The following is a 19,996-nucleotide window of genomic DNA, read 5'->3' on the forward strand; positions in this document are numbered from 1 at the left end:
GTAGCTATCTGAACTATTTTGGCCTTTAACTTTATAGCACAACATTTAATTCCTATCGGTATAGTAAACCAGTAACTTCAGTATTTGTTAAAACTAAATAAAGTTTATAAGGCTATCAAAATACCTCTTGTTTCTTGTAAATGTTTAGGAAACATTTCTGAAATGTTTCTGAAAGTTAAGGTCTTAAGAGTTAGCAGGCAGCAGTGACCTCACTTTGCACTCTGCTTCCTTCCGAGTGAAGCAAATTCTTCACTCTGTAAGGGATGAGGAGAGGCCCAGGCATCAGACGGGCCAGTCAGAGAGGAGATGGACCACAGCAAGAAAGACAGGCTGCTTTCACAATCACGCAAGGCCCCTGAAGAGGCCATGCTTTGTCTACCAGTGGCCAGGCAGCATCCATATAAAAAGGCACCTTCAGGGACTTCCCTGGTGGTCCGGTGGTTGGGATTTTGCCTTCCAGTACAGGAGTGCGAGCTCTGATCTGTCAGTGAGTCCTATAGGCTATGCCTTCAAAATACATAGAGAGAATACAAACTCTTCTCATCACCTCCATCTCTGTGCTGCCCACCCCTGCTCCAGCTAAATGAGACGAGAAGCTGTTGGGAGACTCTGAGCAGAGAAACGATGACAGGATTTAGGTGTAAAAGGACCTCTGGCTGTATTGACAATGAGCTGCAGGAGGTCGATGGCAAAAATGGAAGCGGTCAGAAACCTATTTCAGTAACCCAACTCCTGGATAAGCAGAATTTATTGTTGTCTCCCCACTCCCTAAAACAGTACCTGACTAACAATAAGAGTTTAGTGAATTTGTTAAATGGGAGAATAAGTACAGCACCAGTGGATTCTGGAGCGGCTGGGTCAAGGTCAGTCTGTCATGACAACAGTCAAATTAGTTGAGTTACTTTCTTAGTGCAGAATATGCAGTAGATGCTCAATAATTGCATGTTTGAATAATTGGGGGTAGATGGATGACTGCAAGGATAAACTGACTAGCAGGTAGGCGTTAGGAGGCAGGTCAGCCAAGCTGCGAGAAGAGGAGGGAAATGGACAAAGCGGCCTCAGAGAAAACAATACACTCAAAATCATCACCAAAATACTCCCCAAAAAGAAAAATATTAGGGAGACACCTGCCCTTCAAAATTCCCTACTCTCCAAAAACAACTTAATACACTCAGAAGTGTGCTTAAACTTTCAATATTACATGAAACTGACAAGGTACATTATAAAATATCGGTTTTACTTATTCTGTGACATTGTGAAAATTACAAATATTTTATTGACCCAAAATGTTTAGATGTTTAATTTTGTTTTAACTCAGCTAATAATGATGCCTCACTTAATCTCCACCCTTCTTGGGTTCTGCTAACCACTCCGACTCACCATTCATGTTAATACCTGCACCCCTTCCATCACAGAGCGCGCATGCATTACTTTTATCAGCGTTTCAACTATATCAGGTTAGGGTGTGTATGTGTGTGTTTGGTAGCGTAAATATGTAAAAAGGGGATTAAAATGTCTCTTTTTCTCTCCATAGAAATTTCTCAGTGGCTTATCCAAAAGCCACAGCTAGTTTGCTTTTCTACTATCTGTGTCTCTTCATTCAGCATTCCTGGCTCAGAATTCCTGGGAGAGACTGAGCAACATCTGCAGTGGCCTGGTGTTCAGAGTCACAGCCATGCCCTATGCAAAGATGATTCAGCACTATGGACAGCAATGTGTATGCTCCTGTCCCTGCCCCTCACTCCCCCCACCACAACAAAAAGATTCTAAGTTGCTCTAACTCTACCCAGAATGTACCCAGATTATATCAACTTGTACCCCCCAAACAGCAATAACAACAGGTGAGATTTCTCAAATACCTAATATGTGCCAAGCATCATACTAATCTATTTAGTTACTACATTTAGTCCTCTCAAGAACTTGGTTATAAGTCTTATTATTTCCACTTACTGATGAAGAATCTAAGGTTCAGAAAGCGTCAGTAACTTTTCAAGTGTCAACAACAAGTCTCCAGCGTGGGTCCTTGATCCCTTTGCAATAGCCTCTTCACATACACACAGTGCTGAAAAAGAGATGCATCACAGATGAACTGTGGTGTCGGAGAAGACTCTTGAGAGTCCCTTGGACTGCAAGGAGATCCAACCAGTCAGTCCTAAAGAAAATCAGTCCTGAATATTCACTGGAAGGACTGATGCTGAAGTTGAACCTCCAGTACTTCGGCCACCTGATGCAAAGAACTGACTCCTTGAAAGAGACCCTGATGCTGGGAAAGATTGAAGGCGGGAGGAGAAGGGGACAACAGAGGATGAGATGGTTGGATGGCATCACCGACTCGATGGACATGAGTTTGAGTAAACTCCAGGAGTTGGTGATGGACAGGGAGGCCTGGTGTGCTGCAGTCCATGGGATCGCAAAGAGTCGGACACGACTGAGCGACTGAACTGAACTGAACTTCACACACACACACACACACACACACACATGATTTCTTCCTGAGAGTCTGATGAAGCCAGAGTTTAGTGGGCTACCAGTTCACTTCCTGATAACAATCAGTGAGAGGAAGGTCCTACCTCAGGAAAGAAACCTCAGGAGAGAAAGTCAGGTGCTGTCCAAGGAGAGCCATCAGTGTGCGAGGGGGAGAGAAGAAGGCTTTGAGACATGTTTTCTCCAGCCGTATCTACAGGTTGCTCACAAGGTTTTCGGGCACGTAAACCACAACGAGAGGCACATTCCATTTACAAATGCTTGCATGTTTTCATTTTCATGTCTCTGATGTCTACATTTTTTTCCCCAAGCCTAGAAGTTTTCTAATCAGTCCCGCATGTCTGTTCTCAACCATGTTGCTGCTAGCCAGCCAGACAAGCTACAAAGTCCTTGGCCACAGAAGCACCTGGCTCCCCAAGGATGTGCGCCTCATTGTCTTCAATCCAGTGAAGGCTCTTTGATCTCCCTGCTTAGACAAGATTGAAGCCAGGCCTTTCTATAGCTTCCTCCCAGAACCAGCACTCTTTCTTCTCCCTGAGTCCTTCAACCCTCACTGACACTAAACTCTCTCCCTCTTCTTCCTCGTCTCCCATTACTCCGAGGAGCTGTGGGTCCCTTTGGGTCCTCTTCTTGCCTCTATGACACATCTCAGTGAGATATGCTCCCTTTTATCCAGGAGTGTACACATGACTGTCTCTCTAACTAGACTGCAAACTTATTGAGGATAAGAATTACCTTTTAGGACTTCCCTGGTTGGCACAGTGAATAAGGATCTGCCTGCCAATGCAGGGGACACAGGTTCAATCCCTGGTCCAGGAATATTCCACCTGCCACAGAGCAACTAAGCCTGTGTATCAGGCCTACTGAGCTCTTGAGCCACAACTACTGAAGCCCATGTGCCTAGAGCCTGTACTCCACAACAAGAGAAGCCACCACAATGAGAAGACTGCATTGCAACAAAGAGTAGCCCCAGCTCTCTGAAACTAGAGAAGGACACCATGCAGCAACAACGACCCAGTGCAACCAGAATTAATAAATAAAATTGGTTCAAAAAAAGAAAAGAAAGAAGTGCCTCTATGGAGGCACCTTTACTCTGGGACTACTTCCACTTTAAGCATTATTCCTTTGATTTTCATTGGACCTATGTTCTTAACAGATCATGGAGCCTAATTGTGACATACAAAACATGGTCCCCACAACTTTGGATCCTCACAACTTTGGATCTCTCACACTGAGTGTTTCCCCTTACTTTAGAACACTACTTCCAAAAATACACACAAATATACACACAGGCACATATGTATATGTATGCATGAGTGTATGCCTGTGAGTTTGTCTCTCTGTCTGTATAGTGCTTTCTCTGCTACTTAATCATTGACTTCCTATAGGTAGGGGATGTCTAATTCTTCCCTGAAATTCCAAACTCTGATACTGTTCCAGGTGTGTAGAATATGATCAAGTACATGAAAGGCAGATTTAAAGTCAGGGCATGTGGATAAAATAGCTCATATATGGAGATGGGAATAACTCTCCCACCAGCTTTACCTGGAAAGAGCCTAACAGCTAAGTCTAACCTGTCTTGAGTGTGCTGCTTAAGAGCTGGGAGACAGGATCGAATCTCCAAGCCCACACCCCCAATCCCACCGCTGCCTACAAAGGACTTAGATAGGAAACCCCTTTATACCAAACACCACAAACAACTCATCTCACAGACGCCCACTGATCCTTTCTTTATGCCAGATCCTCTAACTAGGAATAAGAAAGGAAAGCGGCTTAATTTATAACTGCTTTTGAAAAATACTGAAGAAAACTGAATTCATACAGCAGGGGATTAAAACAAAAGGGAGAGTAAACTATTTTTGTTGAATGACCATCGTGTCTGAAGTTATTGTACATATCACCTCATATAAACATCACAAACAACCTGAGAGACAGACTTGATCTTCCCCCTCTCAGGGAGCTCTAGGAAGACCTGAGCCCTGCTCGGTGGGCCCAACACCTGCTCTGTGGGTGTGGTATGCATGCTGCAGACCTCTAACCTTTGTGGGATGCAAGGTTGATCACGCAAGCATCCCTCTCCACTCACTATCTGCTTCCACTCCTTCTATAGTTCACTAGAGAAGGCAAGCCAATTTGAGCACATAATACAGTATAGTCTAGTAATGTTTCTTTATGATAGAAAACCAGTAAAGATTTCCTGTTGTAATATTAAATGCCACTTAAAGGAATACAGATGCTGAATCTGGGCAGATTAGCTAAATTATAGTATAAACTCCAACTCTCTGAATTGTATCCCCAAGGCAAAGTAAAATGACTGGTAGTGGTTACCCCATTCCTCAACAAAAAACAGCTTTCTAAAATGTGATGCATATAAAATATTGCATTTCTTAAACTATGTTAGCTTCGGGTGGGTTGCATGTTTTCTATTGGAGTTAATACCACATATTGAGGTATAGGAACTTAAGACAGGCATCTAACACAGTGGGCCATTTAGGCAAAATAAATGTAAAAGCCAGCAATGTGCTCCACACAATGTGACTTGTGTCTCATTGCTTTTGGGTCTCACTGATTCTTCCTTTGCAGTGTGGAATCCTTCACCTTAGCTCTAGGCAGCTGGGGCAGCATATATTGAACAAGTAGATGAACTTGGTGCGTCTCCTCCAAACCTCCCTCTTTGGGAGGCCCTCCCACTGCCCTCATGACAACACTGTATTCCAACTTCATGTTTCAATCCTAGACCTAGAGAAGTCATGCTACTAAGGCTCCAAATTTCCACCTTCCTCCAGATCATTCAGTGTTCTCTCCCCATGCTAAGGCATTGCAGTTCCAAAAGAGTCAACTTCTACCGACCTCCCAATGTGTGTGATCTCTATATAAATAGCTGACAGTTATTGAAAATTATGATCTGCCTGGTGTTGGGATAAGTTCATTACATGAATGACTTTCATCACAACTTAATTAGGTATATACATTTTAACCCTCACTTTATAAAAAAATGAAACTGATGCAATTCTAGAAGACAAACTTCTCAAGCATTTTATCTCATCTTGCTCTAACTCCAAGGCCTAGAATAAAATCTGGCATATAAAAGCTCAAGAAATAAACATTAAGAACAGTGATAGCATCAGCACAACAGAAAAAGATTTTTCTACCATCTTCCTCCCAAAGAATACTGATTTAGCTAACCACTTATGGATGAGAGTGCCTTGTAGAAGCCCATGACATGGAGAAAAAAGTTCCAGTTCATGGCTGGAGGGAAAAAAATTCCAAGATTGGATGCATCGAAGAGCAGTTTCATTTTATCCACATCATCCCTCCCCAAGGTAGCACAGATCAGTGCCAAGAGACACTTCCTTAGCCTGTGGTTTCTCTCATGAGGGGGGGATGTGAGGATGGGAGTGAGCACCCAGTTCCCCAGCTTTGTGGGACACTGCCAAAGAGACCCAGTTCTTCCCCACTCCACCCAGAATACTGAGGTGTGCTGCATGATTGGGGAGTGGGAAGTAGCTTGGAGAACAGAAATCAGGGGTCCTGAAAAACCTCTAAGGGACACGGGCCCGACTAACTGAGCAGTCCACTCCATCAGGAAGCCCACCCAAGAGCCACTGGGGATGTCTCACCCACGGATCCCCCCAACTGGTATAGACACGCCCAGTGCCCCACAACCTTGGCTCACCCTGTGTTCAGCAATCTGAGCATGCCCCCGATGGCAGCAAGAGGAAGCCCTTGTAGACAGCTAGTAAACACATGCAGGAAGCCAGCCCAGATCTGCAGAATTGTGAGAAAGTACACAAATGTGAGCAATCAGTACAGGCCTGGGGAAAGCAAAGTGGAAGCTGAGAACACCAAGCAGGACATTGCAGGCTTGAGAGAAGATGTGTAATCTTAAGAATTCCCCCTCCAAGAGGGAACAAGAGGATGTGAGGGCGATCTGATTGAGACATCTGTCACCCCATTGATCGCCAGAATTGATTCGGCTGATCTGGCAGGCTAGGCAGGTGTCCCCTTCCTCCATCACCGCTCCATATGTGTCCCTTCCAAAGCTGGTGCTCGGTCAAAGAGGATCCAGTCAAGGGTATGAGCTCCCCTGCTAGAGCCTCCAAACAAGCTCTCAAGAGGGTACAAAACTACAGAGCAGGAGAATCAGTAGAAAAGAGCTGAGAAAGGCCCAGAATTCCTAACATGGATGATATTTGGAGAAACAGAAGGTATTTCTCTCTGAAATTCTGTTAGTAAAAACTGGAAGAGGTGACTGCATCTTCAAATATTGCAATATAAAACTTCAAGGAAAATGTAAAATCAAAAAAACATGACACCACCAAAGAAACACAATAAATTTCCAGTAACCTATCTCAAAGGAATCTAAGAGCTGCCCGACAAAAAAAAATATGAAACAAACATTTCAAGGAAGCTCAGTGACTATAAGAAAACACAGAAAGACAATTCAAGAAAGCAGGAAAAAAATTAACAAAATGAGTTTATCAAGGACACAGAAATCATTAACAACAACAAAACAGAAATTCTGGAACTGAAGAATATGATAAATGGAATGAAAAATGTAATAGAGAACATCAATATCATATGTATTGATATCACACTGGATGGAGTAAAACAAAGAATCCATGAGAAAGCAGATCTTTTTACACTATCCAGTAAGAGGAGAACAAAGAAAACAAAATGAAAAGTTTGAAGAAAGCCTACATAAACTATACAAAAAAAATATCCTGTATTATAGGAGTCCCAGAAGTAGAAGAGAGGGAGAATGGGGCAAAAGTTTATTTAAAGAAACAATGGCTGAAAGTTCCCAACATTGGGGAGAGATGTGGACATTCAAGTTCATGAAGTTCATACGTCTCCAAATTAAAATTAAGTTCAACCCTTCTCTAAGATGCATTATAATGAAACTGTCTAAAATCAAAGACAGAGGATTTTAAAAGAAGCAAGAGAAAAAAAATCCTCACATACACGGGAAACTCTATAAGGCTAATCAGAGGAATTCTCATCAAAAACCTTGCAGCTCAGGAGAGAGTGAGACAGTAGCAAAAATAAGTGGTTAATAGATACACAATATAAAAAGACATAAATTGTGACATCAAAAACAAAAAATATCAGAGGTGAAGGAGAGTAACTCGTACAACTCAATAGCAGAAAAGCAAATACTCTGGTTAAAAACATGGGCAGAAGACCTGAATAGACATTTTTCCAAAGAAGATGTACAAATGGCCAATAGGTTCGTGAAAAGGTGCTCAACATCACTACTCATCAGGGAGAGGCAAATCAAACCACAATTAGATATCACCTTGTATCTGTTAGAACAGCTATTATCAAAAAGACAAGAGATAACAAATGTTGGTTAGGATGTGGAGAAAAGGGAACCCTTATGCTCTGTTAGTGGAGATGTAAATTGGTACAACCACTGTGGAAAACAATATGGAGTTTCCTCGCAAAATTAAAAATAGAGCTGTCATATGATCTATCAATCCCATTTCTGTCTATGTATCTGAAGGAAATGAACTTATTATCTGCAAGAGATATCTGCACACTTCCATGTTCATTGCAGCATTATTCACAATAGTCAAACATGGAAAAAACCAAAGTGATTATCAATGGGTGAATGGATAAAGAAAATGCTATTTTACATGTACATATGATAGATCATAAGGCTTCCCTGGTGGCTCAGACAGTAAAGAATATACCTGCAATGCAGGAGACCCAGGTTCAATCCATGGGTCTGGAAGATCCCTCGGAGAAAGGAATGGCTGCCCACTTGGAGATCAAACCAGTCAATCCTAAAAGGAAATCAACCCTGAATATTCACTGGAAGGACTGATGCTGAAGCTGAAGCTCCAATACTTTGGCTACCTGATCCAAAGAGCCCACTCATTAGAAAAGATCCTGATGCTGGGAAAGATTGAAAGCAAAAGGAGAAGAGGGTGGCAGAGGATGAGATGGTTAGATAATATCACTCATCCAATGGACATGAATTTGAGCAAACTCCAAGAGATAGTGAAGGACAAGGAGGCCTGGCATGCTGCAGTCCATGGGGTCACAAAGAGTCAGACACAACTTAGCAACTGAACAACGTTAGATCATGCATGTTCAGTCACTTCAGTTCAGTTCAGTTCAATCACTCAGTCGTGTCCAACTCTTTGCGACCCCATGAATCGCAGCACGCCAGGGCTCCCTGTCTATCACCAACTCCCAGAGTTTACCCAAACCCATGTCCATCGAGTCAGTGATGCCATCCATCCATCTCACCCTCTGTCGTCCCCTTCTCTTCCTGCCCTCAATCCTTCCCAGCACTAGGGTCTTTTCCAATGAGTCAACTCTTCTCATGAGGTGGCCAAAGTATTGGAGTTTCAGCTTCAACATTAGTCCTTCCAATGAACACCCAGGACTGATCTCCTTTAGGATGGACTGGTTGGATCTCCTTGAAGTCCAAGGGACTCTCAAGAGTCTTCTCCAACATCACAGTTCAAAAGCATCATTTCTTCGGCGCTCAGCTTTCTTCACCATCCAACTCTCACATCCATACATGACCACTGGAAAAACTATAGCCTTGACTAGATGGACCTTTGTTGGCAAAGTAATATCTCTGCTTTTCAATATGCTATCTAGGTTGGTCATAACTCTCCTTCCAAGGAGTGTCTTTTAATTTCATGGCTGCAATCACCATCAGCAGTGATTTTGGAGCCCCCAAAAATAAAGTCTGACACTGTTTCCACTGTTTACCCATCTATTTCCCATGAAGTGATGGGACCAGATGCCAAACAGGCAAATTTGGCCTTGGAGTACAGAATGAAGCAGGGCAAAGGCTAATAGAGTTTTGCCAGGAGAATGCACTGGTCATAGCAAACACCCTCTTCCAACAACACAAGAGAAGACTCTACACATGGACATCACCAGATGGTCAACACCGAAATCAGATTGATTATATTCTTTGCAGCCAAAGATGGAGAAGCTCTATACAGTCAGCAAAAACAAGACTGGGAGCAGACTGTGGCTCAGATCATGAACTCCTTATTGCCAAATTCAGACTTAAATTGAAGAAAGTAGGGAAAACCACTAGACCATTCAGGTGTGACCTAATTCAAATCCCTTATGATTATACAGTGGAAGTGACAAATAGATTTAAGGGACTAGATATGATAGAGTGCCTGATGAACTATGGACAGAGGTTCATGACACTGTACAGGAGACAGGGATCAAGACCATCCCCATGGAAAAGAAATGCAAAAAAGAAAAATGGCTGTCTGAGGAGGCCTTACAAATAGCTGGGAAAAGAAGAGAGGTGAAAAGCAAAGGAGAAAAGGAAAGATATTCCCGTCTAAATGCAGAGTTCCAAAGAATAGCAAGGAGAGATAAGAAAGCCTTCCTTAGCGATCAGTGCAAAGAAATAGAGGAAAACAACAGAATGGGAAAGACTAGAGATCTCTTCAAGAAAATTAGAGATAACAGGGGAACATTTCATGCAAAGATGGGCTCGATAAAGGACAGAAATGGTATAGACCTAACAGAAGCAGAAGATATTAAGAAGAGGTGGCAAGAATACACAGAAGAACTGTACAAAAAAGATCTTCATGACCCAGATAATCATGATGGTGTGATCACTCACCTAGAGCCAGACATCCTTGAATGTGAAGTCAAGTGGGCCTTAGAAAGCATCACTACAAACAAAGCTGGTGGAGGTAGTAGTGTCCAACTCTTTGTGACCCTGTGTCTACCAGGCTCTTCTGTTCATGGGATTCTTCAGGCAAGAATACTGGATTGCCATTTCCTACCCCAGGGGATCTTCCTGACCCAGGGATCGAATCCATGTCTCCTGTGTCTCCTGCATTAGCAGGTGGATTCTTTACCACTGAGCCACTTGGGAAGCCCACATGCATTAGATAAATAGATATAAATGTAAATATGTGAATATCATTTAGCCATTAAAAAAGGAAATCTTTGAAACCTTTCCATTTGCAACAACATAGATGGAACTTCAGAGCATTATGCTAAGGGAAATAAGAAATTGAACAAAGAAAGAAAAATACTGTATGATCTCTCTTACATGCAAAATCTCAAAAAGCTAAACTCATAGAAAGAGAGTGCATAAAGGTGGTTGCTAGGGGTCCGGGAGTAGCGGAAATGAAGAGATGTTGGTCAAAGGTACAAACTTTAGTTATATGGTAAGTACTAATGTATAGCATAGTGACTATAGTTAACAATACTCTATTGTATACATGAAAGATGCTGAGAGTAATTTTAAATATTCTCACCACACAAAGGCAAAAAGTAATTATGTCAGTTGATGGAGGTGTTAACCAATATTTCTGTAGTAATCATTTTCACAATATATACATGTATCAGTGTACACCTGAAACTTAGAAAATGTTACATGTCAATAAAGCTGGAAAAAAAGAAATTATATGAAACAAACAAACAAAAAAAAGAGTAAATGAATAAATGAAGCCAAGGAAAATTGACCTGAGTTTCCAACGTTACACAGTGTTGAGTCTAAAATGTACTTTTGAAAGTGGGACTTCAGGCATCCGTGTCCGGTGCCCATGCTGACATTCTATAAGCAGGTCCAAGTTAGTGGTCAGTTTGGTAGCACAGCGTGGGGCCAAGGACAGCACACAAGACTTGAAAGTTCACAGACCTGAGTCCCGCTCCCAGCTCTACCATTAACAACTGCCATAAGACAAGTCACTTAACCTTTTTTAGCTTCTTATCTGTAAAAATGAAAACAGCAATATCTACTTTTCATTGTATTGGCAGTTATTGAATCCTAATTCTTAACTTACCTATGAAAGTGAAAGTGTAACACATGTAAACCCATGGCTGATTCATGTCAATGTATGGCAAAAACTATTACAATATTGTAAAGTAATTAGCCCCCAACTAAAATAAATAAATTTATAAAATAAAAAAAATTTTTTTAAAATAAAAAAAATTAAAAATAAATTAAAAAAAAGAAAGTGAAAGTGTTAGTCACTCAGTCGTATCCAACTCTTTGTGACCCCATGGACTGTAGACCTCCAGGCCCTTCTGTCCATGAAATTCTCCAGGCAAGAATACTGGAGGGGGTTGCCATTCTCCAGGGTATCTTCCTGACCCAGGGATTGAACCTGGGTCTCCCACATTGCAGGCAGACTCTTTACCAACTGAGCCACCAGGGAAGACCTCTAACTTCCCTATACCTAAAAGGAAATAGTCATTTCAGCTTCACAGGGTGGATGTGAAAATTACAAAGGATAATAAACTCTGAAATCACTTTCCAAACTAAAAAGATCTGTGCTACCTTAAGTCAACAACAAAAGCAAAAGAGAGAGGAAACACATTTTCTAACATTATACACAGTCACTGCTTCCAGGACCACTTGTCAGAGAAGATTCAGCTGTATCTGCCCTTTGCCTACCACACCCAGCTCACTGAACCTCAAGGCCACTAACCAAAGCTTGGGCAGAGGATTTTACACCAGGAAATTTCAGGCATGATCTTAATTAACCCCATGATACTGATATGACTATATTCCTATCCGCAGGAATTAGGAGTCAAATCTGGCCTAGCCCCACCTGTTAGCATGCTGCCCCACAGCACAGCCAGCTTTCCAATCTTTGCTGAAATAACTACATCTGCATGACCTGCTTCTGGTTCAAGGCCTAACACTCTCCGTGTCCATTTAGCTTCCACTGAGATCGTCACCTAACATTCTATGAGTGTGCGTGCTCAGTCACTCAGTTGTGTCCTACTCTTTGCAACCCCACAGACTGTAGCCTGTTAGGCTCCTCTGTCCATGGGATTTTCTAGGCCAGAATTCTGGAGTGGGTTGGCATTTCCCACTCTAGGGGATCTTCTCGACCCAGGGATCGAACCCGCATCTCTTACATCTCCTACATTGGCAGGCGGATTCTTTACCACTGCACCACCTGGGCATTCTAAGAAAGGGGAAAAAAAAAGTAGAAGTGTTAGTCCGAGTTGGGTCTGACTCTGTGACCTCATGGGCTGTATTACACCAGGCTCTTCTGTCCATGGAATTCACCAGGCAAGAATACTGGAGTGGGTAGCTATTCCCTTTTCCAGGGGATCTTCCTGACCCAGGGCTCAAACTCGAGTCTACTGCATTGCAGGCAGATTCTTTACCAACTGAGACATACTAATCATTAAATGTTGAACTATATACCATAAAAAAGATATGGTGGTAGTTTAGTCGCTAAGTCGTGTCCAACGCTTGAGACCCCATGGACTATAACCCACCAGGCTCCTCTGTCCATGGGATTCTCCAGGCAAGAATACTGGAGTGGGTTGCCATTTCCTTCTCCAAGGTATCTTCCCAACCCAGGAATCAAACCCGGGTCTCCTGCCTTGCAGGCAGATTCTTTACTGACTGAGCTAAAAGGGAAGCCCCCACACACCCAAAACAGGTATACTAAACTGTACACTCTAAAAAAAAATAAAAAAGATATCCTAACACCCAGTGTCTCAGAATGTGGCCTTATTTGAAAATAGGATTACTACATATGTGACTTGTTAAGTTAAAAAGTAAGGCAGGCTGGGTCCCTAATCTGATACGACTGGAGTCCTTATAAGATGATGTCTATGTGCAGACAGACACACAAGAAAAATGTCATCGATGAGAAAGGCAGACAGTGGAGTTACGTGGCTACAAAGCAAGGAAACCCAAGATTGTCAGCTAGCTACCAGGGGCCAAGAAGAGGCAAGAAGGAATTCTCCTGTAAGTTTCACAGGGACCACAGCTCTCCTGACACAATGACTCCAGGCTTCTAGCCTCCAGAACTGTGAAACAATAAACTTCTCTTGTTTCAAGTTGCTCAGTTCATGATACTTTGTCACAGCAACCCTAGAAAAGGAATACACCTACTATTCAACAATCCAGCAGAAGACCACAATAGCCCCACTCTCACCAAAAGCATGATTCCCAAAGGAAGCTCCAAAGAGGAAATACACCTCATTTATCAAGGAAGTGGTACTGTGGCAGACTTAACTATGGAATTGTGGCCATTGGACTCAGTTTTTTAAACAAAGGAAACTAGTTAAATAAATTACAATATTGTGGTAAGTAGAGATACATCCCCTGCATAATAGTGGGGATTATCAATACGATGAAGTTGACCCCGCTGGTTAGGTCATGTTATAGGACATTGTCATCCTAGAAACAGGGAGAGTATTCCAGTTGGCCTGACCCAATTCGGTGAGTCCTTTTAAAGCAAAGCATTTTCTTCAGCTGATCAGAGAAGAAGCCAGAGATTCAAAACGCAATAAGGAGTCAGTGGACAATTGCTGGCTTGCAGATCAAGGGAGTCCCATGTCAAAGGAAGACAGGTGGCCTCCAGCTGCTAAGAGCAGTCCCCAGCTAACAAGCAGCAAGGACGTGAGGACTTCAGCCCTACTATCTTGAGGAACTGAATCCTGCTGACAAGAATGAGCTTGGAGTGATTCTTCCCAGAGCCTCCAGAGGAGAACTTGGCCCAACTATCACTTTGATTTTGACCTTCTGAGACCTGCACAGAGATGCCAACTTCTGATCTACAGTACTGTCAGCTGATCAATAAGTATTGCCATAAGTTGCTGAGTTTGTGGTAATTTGTCACACGTCCGAAAGCTGCAAATACATAAACATAAAATACTTCACAGGTGTTTTCATTAAAAGTGCAAGGAAATCGGCAGATGTTGATGATACAATATTTTTTGGAAAGAGAAAACAAGATCCAATATATGACTGTAACTTTGTTTCATATTCACATAGATGAAAAATTTCATGAAAACAGAACAAAATGGCGGCAGAGGAAATATCCAGTGAAAAGACTGAATATTTTAAATTTCCCCCTTATACTTTTCTGATCCAGTTTATCCACAATGAGGGTTTATTAATCTAATGGGCAAAAATAAAATCAATCATACTTCAATCACTGTCAAGAACAAAGCATCTGGTTTTGTGGGGCTGCTAAAGTGTTTCAGCTGGTTTATCAGTAAAAAGGGAAAGACCTCTTAGATAGCATTTTATACTAATATTTATAAATTAAGCTCTGCTCCCTGATGGCTCAGTGGCAAAGATTCCCGCTGCAATGCAGGAGCCGTGGGTTCGATCCTTGGGTCGGGAAGATCCCTTGGAGGAGGGCATGGCAACCCACTCCAGTATTCTTGCCTGGAGAATCCCCATGGACAGAGGAGCCTGGTGGACTACAGTCCAGGGGGTTGCAAAGAGTCGGACATGACTGAAGCAACTTACACACACACACACACACACATACACGTGGAACGAAAATACAGAGACACAAACACAAGGGGATGCTGGTGCCTCTGACCACTTCAGGTGACGCGCATGCTGAAGTGTCACCTGCCCCCTTTGGCAGTCGAGCAGGCCAGTCTCAGAGGCTGTGAATGAACTTTGGAAACGCATTGAAATCCTCACCTCCGCTGCTAATCCCGCTAATGCACTCACAATCTGTTTGACAGGCTTGCCCATCACATCCCCTCCATCAGGGTGAGCAGCCTTCCGAGGTGGCGGTGACAAGGGGATTACTGAGAGGACAGACCAGCCCTCCCCCGCCGCATTCTGACTGGCTTTGCAGATAGGCTGCGTGCCTCAGAGGGCACCGGATGGAGGCTTGTCTGCAGCAGGAGCCCTTGGCACAGAGGTACCAGAAGGAGACGCTCACCAACCCCGGGGGAATGAGTGTTTTCTGATGGCCGTGTCACCCCTCCCGCCTCATCCTGGAGAAAACAAACAAGGCAAGTGGAAGGGAAATTTCACAGGGCTGAGGTTTCTGGAAGGTTCCCTCACAGCACAGCTCCCCTCCCCTTCGGAGACCCTACGTGCTACAGAAAACTAGATAAAGTCCTGGCCTCGTGGGGTAGGCATAGCACACCCCTGCCCCTCCTTCCCTCTGGCTGCCAGGTTCTCGGTGAGTGTTTGACACTCTATAAAAGCTACTTTTATGGCTTCATCTTCATTAAATTAGCAGGATTGCTTTATTTGCCTTCTGAATTTTCAGAGGATTCTTTTTAAATAAAGTGGAAATAATAGGGACAGTCTTCATGCTAGCAGATTATGCTTATCTGAAAAAGTACTCTAGGATTTGTCCCCAAGCAAGGCTGCTGTTCCCTTTTCTGGAAAGCCCCTCTAGCCAGCCCCATCTCTCTGGCTGGAGCCAGGGTCCGGCAGCCGTGGATAGTGTCTTCTACTCAGTTTACACTCAAGGTTCTCATTCACAGCACAAATGAGCAGAAGACTTTTCCCAGAAACACAGTTAACCACTTACCTTCTTTTCCCCACTTCCCATGAAGTTTTCCTCAGTCTGTATTTGGGCCAAAGGTGTTGTCTGCTTCCAGCTTAGCTAGGAACCTCTCCTTGGGCTCCGGCGTTACAGAAAACACAGGAGATGCTGAGACCAGAACTGGCCTGTGTCCTCAAGGAAGCTGCCATCAATAAGTAAACAGACATTCATAATGCAGTGTTAGAAGTGTTAGGACTGAGGTTTCTGTGGCTGCACATGGGATAGACCCCCCAGACCCAACAGTGAAGGTACGGAGTCTAGCCTGGGTGACCTAAGTTCCCCTGCCTGCTGTCTTCAGCTGTACTTCAGCCACACTCATCACTGGTGCCTCGACTACAAGGTGAACCTCTGAAGGGCTGTGAAATGTTGTAGTCATGCCCCATCAGGGTAGCACCAGAGACCCCTTTTGGGCCTCCACACTCCACTCTATCATCAGCCCTTGACAAGCCCAGCTTAGGTGCTCCACCGTTACTCAGGCTCAAGGCTTATACTCTAGTTAGTAAAGCGGACAGGAACGCACAGGAACCACACAGGGACCGAGTGAGACGGACAGACGTGCACAGGGACCGAGTGAGACGGACAGACGTGCACAGGGACCGAGTGAGACGGACAGACATGCACGGGGACCAAGTGAGACGGACAGACGTGCACGGGGACTGAGTGAAATGGACAGATGTGCACAGGAACTTCTTACGCCCACAATGCCCTCTGAAGCAAACTTCACCCTCTTTCTGATGAAAGGGAGGCAGGAGAACCCTGGTGCAAGCAGGGGTCAGCCACACACACCTGCTCCCCCTTCCCCAAAAGGGGCTCCAGCCTGAATGAGACCCCTTGGCAGGTCATCCGTGAAACAGAAGAAGGGTCTCTGCCTTGGGCCTGGAAATCAAGGCTAGGACCCCAGTCTTCCTCTTTCCTGGGCCTACACTTGGCACACCTTGAGAGGCCCAGAGCTTTCTCAGCCCAGAAGTCTTAGCTGCTCTCTCCCTCTCCGGGAGGGGTTAAAACCCAGAACTATCTCCTTCTAGGCAAGAGGGATGGGCATCTGGGAGGAGACTTCAGTGAACCTCAGTCCCAGGGAGCCAGGAGGGGGCCCTGAGGGTGCAGGGACTTGGGACTCTGAAGAATCTGGGTTTGAAGGCTGGTTCTACGACATACATTGTCACCTCGTGCAAATGTGTACTTCTGAGCCTATTTCCTCATCTAAAAAAGTAAGAATAACATCTCTGGACGTCCGTTTCCCGGGACAGTGTTTTCTATACGGTAAAGTCTCAAGCTATGGTAGCTCCTCCCTCTAGGTCTGCATTCTAAACATCAGCTCTCACTAAGGAATGAGGGCTTCCCTGGTGGCTCAGATGGTAAAGAATCCACCTGCAACGCAGGAGACTTGGGTTCCATCCCTGGGTTGGGAAGATTCCCTGGAGGAGGGCATGGCAACCCACTCCAGTATTCTTGGGCTTCCCTGGTGGCTCAGATGGTAAAGAATCTGCCTGCAAGTGATGTAGCTCCTCCCTCTAGGTCTGCATTCTAAACATCAGCTCTCAGTAAGGAATGAAGGGTTTCCACGAGAAAGTGAAGGACTCTAGGCCCCTGGGGAGAAGGGAAGGGAAGCAGGTGAGGATCTGTTTGTTTTCAAAGGCAGGGACGCTCTCACAGGTGTCCCAGAAATCACCCTGCCAAGAGGAATATTTTCAAGACAGTTTCTTTGCACACTCTAGAGGCATGCCTCCTGGGCCGAGGGAAACATGCCCCAAGAGCCATGAGAAACACAAAGTCAGCTGTGCACCCAACTTCCTGGCTGTGCATTTACACAAGGATTTTCTGGACACCTCAAAGAACCTGCTGTTTGGCAAGCTGGCTGAGGACGATCACCCCACTGGGGAAAAGAGTGAAACTAACAAGCTGGAAGGGCAGGAGGTTTTCACCTGGCTTCAGGAGCTACACTGACCCTCCCTCCCCATGCCCTCCTAGTCCATACCTATTGTACTCCTCATAGTGATCTACATGACAGGGAAGTAAAACCAATATTAGACACATAAAGAAAACTCTAGACATTGCTTTGTATCTTCCAGTCAAAAATGTGCTTTGCAGCCAACCGTGAAATGACCTAACAGCCACAACTAAAGTCCATGTAATACCTAGCTTTGGCTCGCTCCCTAATTTCAGACTCTGAAATATTTATCTGAATACAAGAAAGGGCTTCCCATTGGTAAAGATGTGCCTGCCAAGGCAGTAGACACAAGAGATGTGGGTTTGATCCCTGGGTCGGGAAGATTCCCCTGGTGAAGGAAATGGCAACTCACTCCAGTATTCTTGCCTGGGAAATCCCATGGATAGAGGAGCCTGGTGGGCTACAGTCCATGGGGTCTCAGAGTCACACACAACTGAGTGACTGAGCATGCATACACATATAGAAGATAAAATCTTCAGGATGTTTCATGAGTTCCTTGTCACATCTAAGAACCAGCCCAGAGATGGAGGCAGAGATCCTGGCCACCATGAGGGTAGTGACAGGGCTTCTTGCCCCTACAGATGGCCTGATGCAGAAATTCCTATTTTAACACAGCAATACTGTTGGTATGGCCCAACTACCACTGAGCCCTTTTCCTCTGAAATTGGAAATGAGTTTCCCTTAAATGTTTCTCTAGAAATAAATATTTTTGATTCAAATCTTTGTGCTCATGGTTTCCTTTTATTCTGCTTCTGGGACAAGTCAGAATATCCACATTTTTCAGGATATTTCCTAAAGGTGACACTGATTTTCTAATTACAACTCTCAACCCTTGTATGTCTGCCACACAGTTCTATAAACCATGTGCAAGGCTTCTGCCTTAATCCACCTGGGTGACATAACTAGATGCCTGACAACTGAAGAACCAGAGTATCCAGGAGAGAGAAATAATTTTGTTTCTCACTCTTGGCAAAAACGAATACAGTCAACCCTGTAGATGAAGTCTGAAAAATTTTAAGCTATCCTAGCAGTTTTCTAATTCCTTTTGCTATAAGACTTTTATTTTTTTGGTTGCACTGGGTTTTTCATTGCAGTGCACTGACTTTCTCTAGTTGTGGAGAGCGGGGACTCCCCTAGCACCAGTGTGTGGGCTTCTCATTGCAGTGGCTTCTCTTGTTGCAGAGCACAGGCTCTAGGCACACAGGCTTCAGTAGTTGCAGCCTACAGACTCAGTAGTTGTGGCTCATGGGCTGTTGACTGTGGGATCAGTAGTTGTGGTGCAAGGGCTTATCCACTGCACCACCAGGAAAGTCCCTATAAGACATTTTTGAGACAAGAAGCAGCTGAACAAGTGGGTGTGTTTGCAGATACTTTTTTAGGGAAAAAAAAAGAGGTGGATAATCTTTAGAAATGTTATCTACATCTACGGCACAAATTTAAATCTTCTCTGACAAAAACTGTAGAAGTTAGAAGCGATAAATATTTTATTCTCATTGACAGGTAAGGATGGAGAAGGCAATGGCAACCCACTCAGTATTCTTGCCTGGAAAATCCCATGGACAGAGGAGCCTGGTAGGCTGCAGTCCATGGGGTAGCTAAGAGTCAGAAACAACTGAGCGACTTCACTTTCACTTCTCACTGTCATGCACTGGAGAAGGAAATGGCATCCCCCCCCCACCCAGTGTTCTTGCCTGGAGAATCCCAGGGACAGGGGAGCCTGGTGGGCCTCCGTCTATGGGGTCGCACAGAGTTGGACACAACTGAAGCGACTTAGCAGCAGCAGCAGCAGGTAAGCAAACTGAGGCTGTAGGATGCTACAAAATTTGACTAAGGTGCTTCCCAGGTGGCAGTAGTGATAAAGAATCCTGCTGCCAATGCAAGAGACATAACAGACTCGAGTTCGATCCCTGGGTCGGGAAGATCCCCTGGAGGAGGGCGTGGAAACCCACCCCAGCATTCTTGCCTAGAGAATCTCATGGATAGAGGAGCCTGGCAGGCAACAGTCGACGGGATTGCAAAGAGTTGTACACAACTAAAGTGACTTAGCAGGCATTAACGCACAATGCAGCAAAGTTTAGCAATAAATGTGTGCTGAGACAAAGGTCTCCAGCTTCCTAGTTTTTTTTTTTATCCCAGTTATCTCCTTAAATCAGCCCAGACTTACTGAAATAAAACTTAGGTTGTAATGACATGTATCTTGGAAAAAGCACAGACTACTGATCTAATTTAGTATAATGTCCACACTTACCCTATTCGCTGGAGCAAGTCATAGACCTTAATC

At 44.1% G+C, this 19,996-nt stretch overlaps 1 long non-coding RNA gene across 3 annotated transcripts in view; it reads right to left on the reverse strand.

Moving 5' to 3' along the window:
• The window catches only part of LOC145503708 (uncharacterized), a 211,241-nt gene that overhangs the window by 181,984 nt on the left and 9,261 nt on the right, over positions 1-19,996 (reverse strand). For all 3 annotated transcript variants that reach the window (XR_014051676.1, XR_014051674.1, XR_014051675.1), the window contains exons 3-4: positions 15,753-15,909; positions 1,951-2,062 (exon numbers count right to left, since the gene is read on the reverse strand). This is a non-coding gene — a long non-coding RNA (uncharacterized LOC145503708). The remainder of the gene's footprint in view (positions 1-1,950; positions 2,063-15,752; positions 15,910-19,996) is intronic.

The sequence above is a fragment of the Giraffa tippelskirchi genome, chromosome 4 (genome assembly GCF_054371585.1).
Source record: "Giraffa tippelskirchi isolate mGirTip1 chromosome 4, T2T-mGirTip1v1.2.pri, whole genome shotgun sequence".
Taxonomy (NCBI): Eukaryota; Metazoa; Chordata; class Mammalia; order Artiodactyla; family Giraffidae; genus Giraffa; species Giraffa tippelskirchi.